Source organism: Salmo salar, chromosome 11 (genome assembly GCF_965601325.2).
Source record: "Salmo salar chromosome 11, fSalSal1, whole genome shotgun sequence".
Taxonomy (NCBI): Eukaryota; Metazoa; Chordata; class Actinopteri; order Salmoniformes; family Salmonidae; genus Salmo; species Salmo salar.
In genome coordinates, this window is record NC_138301.1 from 3,953,106 (window position 1) to 3,961,060 (window position 7,955).

The window sequence follows — 7,955 nt, forward strand, 5'->3', positions numbered from 1 at the left end:
TCTTTTCACTATTTAAATTAATAATATTGGTTTATATTATATAATAACTTTCACCTATATGCAGATGACACTGTGGTGTATGCTGTTGCTCTCACTGCTGGCCAGGCTGTCGGAGCTTCAATTTGCCTTTATTGCACTGCAGAAAGGCTTTTATTAAACTGGAATTGGTACTTAAACCCTTAACACTCGTAAACATATAATGGCAGATTTGGGCACTGATAATTGCCTATATTGAAACGCAGTGGCTGTACAGTAACATGCTATACATTATGTCAGAGCTCCGGCTCTGCTCTTTACACGATGTATGGGTTTTGACTGACAACTTGAGCACCTCGCGCGCCAAGCAGTTGCCCCATCCCTCCTGTTAAATGGGCGCATTTTGCAAATCTTTTGTTGTCTGATGTACAGTTACATCAAACATGGTTGTTCTGAACAGAATGAGCTTGTTTATTGTCAAGAAAATTCACAGCAGCACTTGAATGCAATCATGACTCATTTCTAGGTGCACAAATTCTGTTTCCCTGAATTGCTTTGTGGAAGACTAACGCATTGTATAACTTAAATAGTCATGTTTGCAATAGAACAGGCTTTCAAATGATGCCCAGCTGACTCGGATTGCGATTTATAATGGACCGTTTTTGTAAACAACTAATTGTGTGAGTGCGGGGATGCAGGGTTGTGTTCCAAACAAAACAACTACAAGTGTGTTTGCTCTGGTTCCTCAATGGCACAGCTAGGATAGCTCAAAAAAGCACATTATAGTTGAAGACTCTTCTTTTGAGTCATAAAAGTGCGTTGAAATTAGTTAGGAACTTTACACACATTTGGAGAGGTGTGTGGGGCCACTTGGAGACACCAGTTAGTCCTCTCACTCAAACCCTTTACTTTTTGTCTTATTTTGCACCCAGCCCACATTTTTCCAGGGATATGCTTATGTTACTGAATGTTTCCAGAGTATTTTCAGATTTCGCTATTAACAAATGCGACAAAAAGTACAGTAAATGTAAAATTCACATTAAAATCAACAATGTAATGTTTGGATTCAGTCTTGTCAGGTGAACGGTTGTGTCCTCACTTTTAGTCAAATTGTTCCCTTTCAACTGCTACCATAGTTAAGTATATGCTTTTCATATAATGTAAAAAAAATATTTCTGTTTAGCCCTATCCATATAGGCCAATTCCCACGAGTGTAAAGGGTTAATGCAGGTAAAACCAAGTTTTATTTTCCAAATCCCGTAAAAATGTATCTGATTTATGCATAAGTACTTTGGATGGTCCCTTCATTGATCGTGTCCCTGCTTAAAAATATCTGGGCATCAGCTCTTCCTCAATTGAATCTTTCAAAAAGATGTTGAGTTAAGAAATTAAGAATTAAAAAAGGAACAGGTCCTCTTTTGTTAACTTCTCTAGGAAAGGGGGGCAGTATTGAGTAGCTTGGATGAAAAACATGCCGAAAGTAAAATGCCTGCTACTCAGGCACAAAAGCTAGAATATGCATATAATTAGTATATTTGGATAGAAAACACTCTGACGTTTCTAAAACTGTTTGAATGATGTTTGAGTATAACAGAACTCATATGGCAGGCAAAAACCTGAGAAAGATCCAACCAGGAAGTGGGAAATCTGAGGTTTGTAGTTTTTCAAGTGATTGCCTCTCCAGTATACAGTGTCTGTGGGGTCATTTTGCACTTCCTAAGGCTTCCACTAGATGTCAACAGTCTTTAGAACCTTGTTTCAGGCTTCTACTGTGAATGGGAAGAGAATAAGAGCTGATTCAGTCATGTGTCTGGAAAATTGGCATGAGCTCAAACATGCGCGCGGCCTTGAGAGTGAGCTGCCTTTCCTTTCAATTCTAAAGTCAATGGAATTGTCCGGTTGGAATATTATTGCAGATTTATGATAAAAACATCCTAAAGATTGATTCTATACATCGTTTGACATGTTTCTACGAACTGTAATGGAACTATTTTGCCTTTTAGTCTGGACTAAACTCACGCGCTTAGTGAATTTTGAGTGCTGGACTAAACGTGCGAACAAAATGGAGGTATTTGGACATAAATATGAACTTCATCGAACAAAACAAACATTTATTGTGGAACTGGGATTGCATTCTGATGAAGATCATCAAAGGTAAGTGAATATTTATAATGTTATTTGTGACTTCTGTTGACTCCAAAATGGCGGGTATCTGTATGGCTTGTTTTGATATCTGAGCGCTGTACTCAGATTATTGCAAAGTTTGCTTTCGCCGTAAAGCTTTTTTGAAATCTGACACAGCGGTTGCATTAAGGAGAAGTTTATCTATAATTCTGCGCATAACACTTGTATCTTTTTTATCAAAGTTTCTGATTAGTATTTCTGTAAATTGATGTGCTCATTCACCGGAGGTTTTGGAGGCAAAACATTTCTTAACATTATACGCCAATGTAAAATGGGGTTTTTGGATATAAATATGAGCTTTATCGAGCAAAACATACATGTATTGTGTAACATGAAGTCCTATGAGTGCCATCTGAAGATCATCAAAGGTTAGTGATTAATTTTAGCTGTATTTCTGGTTTTTGTGACGCCTCTCCTTGCTTGGAAAATGGCTGTGTGGTTTTTCTTGTCTAGGTGCTGTCTTAACATAATCTAATGCTATGCTTTCGCCGTAAAGCCTTTTTGAAATCGGACAATGTGGTTGTATTAACGAGAAGATTATCTTTAAAATTGTGTATAATACTTGTATGTGTGAGAAATTTGAATTATGAGATTTTTGTTGTTTTGAATTTGGCGCTCTGCTATTTCACTGGCTGTTGGCGAGGTATGTCCTAGAGAGGTTTTAAATAGCAGAAAACGAATAATTCATTCCGGTTATTGACTATGGTAATATTGTCTAAATGAATGCAGCTGCCACTGTATTGAAGCATTTGGACGCAGTTTATCATAGCACATTGCGCTTTACTACGGGTGATAGGTTCAGTACACATCATTGCATTTTGTTTTAGAAAGTAGGCTGGCTCTCTTTTGAAGTCTTGTAGATCAATGCATTGCAGTCTTTTTGCATAAACTTCTGCTGTAACTTAGGGTTCTCCAACCCTGTTCCTGGAGAGCCAGCCACCCGCCTGTAGGTTTTCGCTCCATCCCCAGTTGTAACTAAGCTGATTCAGTTTATCAACCAGTTAATAATTCGAATCAGGTGCGCTAGATTAGGGTTGGAGTGAAAACCTACAGGACTGTAGCTCTCCAGGAACAGGGTTGGAGAGCCATGTCTTACCCTATTGCTAACCTTCAGCCGTGTAAGTTACCAGGCCCGGACTCGGAAGGCTAACCCTGGAGATCCCTTCAATCTCCAGAGTTAAGTCAATCTGCTTAGTTCTTTTGTGACTCGTGGAATGATCTCCAAAAGTCCTTTTTAATTTGATGCCTCTAGGGCCTTTTTACTGAATGTGTTTTTCATATGATTGTATTTTGCTTTTCGTGTTGTGTATTGATAGAAAGTATTCAGACCACTTCACTTTGCCACATTTTGTTACGTTACAGGCGTATTCTAAAATTGATGACTAAAAATGTCAAATCTAGACACGATACCACGCAATGACAAAGCAAATAACCTTTTTTTGTGCAAATTTCTAAAAAAATAAAATACAAAAATTACATAAGTATTCAGACCTTTTACTCAGTACTTTGTTGAAGCAACTTTGGTAGCAATTACAGCCTCGAGTTTTCTTTGGTGTGACGCTACAAGCTTGCCACACCTGTATTTAGGTAGTTTCTCCCATTCTTCTCTGCAGATCCTCTCAAGCTCTGTCAGGTTGGATGGTGGCGCTGCACAGCTACAGTGGCTTGCGAAAGTATTCACCCCCTTGGCATTTTTCCTATTTTGTTGCCTTTCAACCTGGAATTAAAATAGATTTTTGGGGGGTTTGTATCATTTGATTTACACCACATGCCTACCACTTTGAAGATCCGATGGTCGGATTCGCGTTTATTGTCAAAGGAATGCGCATTACACCAAGGCCTGTACTCTGGAGTGGGATCAATTTGGAGGTGGAGGGTCCGTCATGGTCTGGGGCGGTGTGTCACAGCATCATCGGACTGAGCTTGTTGTCATTGCAGGCAATCTCAACTCTGTGCGTTACAGGGAAGACATCCTCCTCCCTCATGTGGTACCCTTCCTGCAGGCTCATCCTGACATGACCCTTCAGCATGACAATGCCACCAGCCATACTGCTCGTTCTGTGAGTGATTTTCTGCAAGACAGGTATGTCAGTGTTCTGCCATGGCCAGCGAAGAACCCAGATCTCAATCCCATTGAGCATGTCTGGGACCTGTTGGATCGGAGGGCAAGGGCCATTCCCCCCAGAAATGTCCGGGAACTTGCAGGTGCCTTGGTGGGGTAACATCTCACAGCAAGAACTGGCAGATTTATTGCAGTCCATGAGGAGGAGATGCACTGCAGTACTTAATGCAGCTGATGGCCACACCAGATACTAACTGTTGATTTTTACCCCCCCTCTGTTAATTTTTGTTAGTCACATGTCTGTGGAACTTGTTCAGTTTGTCTGTTGAATCTTATGTTCATACAAATATTTACACATGTTAAGTTTGCTGAAAATAAACACAGTTGACAGTGAGAGGACCTTTCTTTTTTTTGCCGATTTTGTGTGTGTGTATATACAGTTGAAGTCAGAAGTTTACATACACTTAGGTTGAAGCCATTTCTTAACAAACTATAGTTTTGGCAAGTCGGTTAGGACATCTACTTTATGCATGACATAAGTAATTTTTCCAACAATTGTTTACAGACAGACTATCACTTATTTTTCAAAAATTCACTGTATCACAATTCCAGTGGGTCAGAATTTTACATGCAGTAAGTTGGCTGTGCCTTTAAACAGCTTGGAAAATTCTGGAAAATGATGTCATGACTTTAGAAGCTTCTGATAGGCTAATTGACATCATGAGTCAATTGGAGGTGTGGATGTATTTCAAAATTGTACACCTCCATAAGTCTGGTTCCTTTTCAGCAATTTCCAAACACCTGAAGGTACCACGTTCATCTGTACAAACAATAGTCCGCAAGTATAAACACCATGGGACCACGCAGCTGTCATACTGCTCAGGAAGGAATCGTGTTCTGTCTCCTAGAGATGCATGTACTTTGGTGCGAAAAGTGCAAATCAATCCCAGAACAACAGCAAAGGACCTTGTGAAGATGCTGGAGGAAACAGATACAAAAGTATCTATATCCACAGTAAAACGAGTCCTATATTAGCATAACCTGAAAGTCCACTCAGCAAGGAAGAAGCCACTGCTCCAAAACCTCCATAAAAAAGCCAGACTACGGTTTGCAACTGCACATGGAGAAATGTCCTCTGGTCTGATGAAACAAAAATAGAACTGTTTGGCCATAATGACCATCGTTATGTTTGGAGGAAAAGGGGGATGCTTGCAAGCCGAAGAACACCATCCCAACCGTGAAGCACGGGGGTGGCAGCATCATGTTGTGGGTGTGCTTTGCTGCAGGAGGGACTGGTGCACTTCACAAAATAGATGGCATCATGAGGCAGGAAGATGATGTGGATATATTGAAGCAACATCTCAAGACATCAGTCAGGAAGTTAAAGCTTGGTCGCAAATGGGTCTTCTAAATGCACAATGACCCCAAGCATACTTCCAAAGTTGTGGCAAAATGGCTTAAGGAAATCGATGTCAAGGTATTGGAGTGGCCTTCACAAAGCCCTGACCTCAATCCCATTAGAACATTTGTGGTCAGAACTGAAAAAGCGTGTGCGAGCAAGGAGGCCTACAAACCTGACTCCGTTACTCCAGCTCTGTCAGGAGGAATGGGCCAAAATTCAACCAACTTATTGTGGGAAGCTTGTGGAAGGCTACCTGAAATGTTTGAGTTAAACGCAATGCTACCAAATACTAATTGAGTGTATGTAAACTTCTGACGCACTGGGAATGTGATGAAATAAATAAAAGCTGAAAAATCATTCTCTCCACTATTATTCTGGCTTTTCACATTCTTAAAATTAAGTGGTGATCCTAACTGACCTAAGATAGGGAATTTTACAAGGATTGAATGTCAAGAGTTTAGAAAAACTGAGTTTAAATGTATTTTGCTTTGGTGTATGTATATTTCTGACTTCAACTGTGTGTGTGTGTGTGTGTATATATATGTATATATGAGATCATGTGACACTTAAATAAAGTCCACCTGTGTGCAATGTAACTTATGTGACCTCTGAAGGTAACTGGTTGCACCAGATCTTATTTAGGGGCTTCATAGCAAAGGGGGTGAATACATATACCACTTTTCCGTTTTTTCTGAAACAAATCATTTTTTTCACTTTACCAATTTGGACTATTTAGTGTATGTCCATTACAGGAAATCCAAATAAAAATCAATTGAAATTACAGGTTGTAATGCAACAAAACGCAAAGAATACTTCTCCAAGGCACTGTATTTTCAGGTCTCTCCAGAGATGTTTGATCGGGTTCAAGTCCACCCAAGGACATTCAGAGACTTGTCCGGAAGCCACTCCTGCGTTGTCTTGGCTGTGTGCTTAGGGTCGTTGTCCTGTTGGAAGGTGAAACTTCACCCCAGTCTTAGGTCCTCTGGAGCAGGTTTCATAAAGGATCTCTCTGTACTTTGCTCCGTTCATCTTTCCCTCGATCCTGACTAGTCTCCCAGTCCCAGCCACTGAAAAACATCCCCACAGCATGATGATGCTGCCACCACCATTCATAGGGATGATGACAGGTTTCCTCCAGATGTGACACTTGGCTTTAAGGTCATGGTTCAATCTTTGTTTCATCGGACCAGAGAATCTTATTTAGGGGCCTTTTGGCAAACTCGAAGCGGGCTGTCATGTGCCTTTTACTGAGGAGTGGCTTCCATCTGGCAGTGCTGCAGAGATGGTAGTCCTTCTTTTTGGAGTGCCTTCAGAAAGTATTTACACCCCTTTGATTTCCACATTTTGATAATTGTCAAGTAGGATCCTCACAGGACAATATATAACTTCAACCAGACCCCCTCTCACCCGCAGAGGGGGAGGAAGAAACTGTTGGGGGTTAACACCTCACATCCTGTTGTAAATCAAGGACCGAACATTCAGCTTTCCCTCCAAATTCACCCAAGGAATGTGCCTTGTTTTAAGAAGACTTTGCCCGTTGAAACTAACACGTTCAAAAGCAACTATTAGAACAATATTTCTAACAGAACGTGGGGAATGGGCAGAGGTGACCTAAAAGAACACTAATGTCATATTGTGTGTTATTTTGTGATGTCATCAAAAATGTTATAAAGGAAATACTGTATCTTGGAAAGTATATCCATCCTTTGCGTTGTGCATGAAATAAGCGTTTTTGTTAAGAGGGACATGATTTTAGGAGCCATAAGAGACTATAGGTTTACATAACTTTGCACAGTGATAAGTCTCACCCCTGAGTGAGGTCAGAGAGCGTGTCAGCCTGACAGAACCTCCCCTTTTGAACAAACTGTATAAAATGATGGGTTAAGAATTAACACATCAGACCAGAGAGGCATAGAGCTGCAGCTCACATTTAAAGTGGTTTGAACTCAATCTCAACATGAGGTAGAGATAATGAAGTTACCTCCCGGACAATCACTGGTACGGCTGATAAGCGGTCCTAAGTAAAGTATCTAGAAAAGCACATTTAAGTGGGACCGTTTCTACTATTTTCAAACCATCGTATTCTGCTACTCTCATTACCCCACTGGCTAGCTTATCTTTAAGGAAGCATCTTCCAGAGCAAATGGAAGGAAAATAAACTTGTAGTTCTGTTCAGGACGACACGTCACCGGATGACTGGTTAGTAGAACAACAGAGAAATCCCTTTTGGACAATCAGAGCCTTACAAGCGTGCCGCGAAAAGGCCCAACCCCCTTTCCAAGAATACCCTGTTCACTGAGAGAAACCAAGGATTTTCACGTAAATATATTC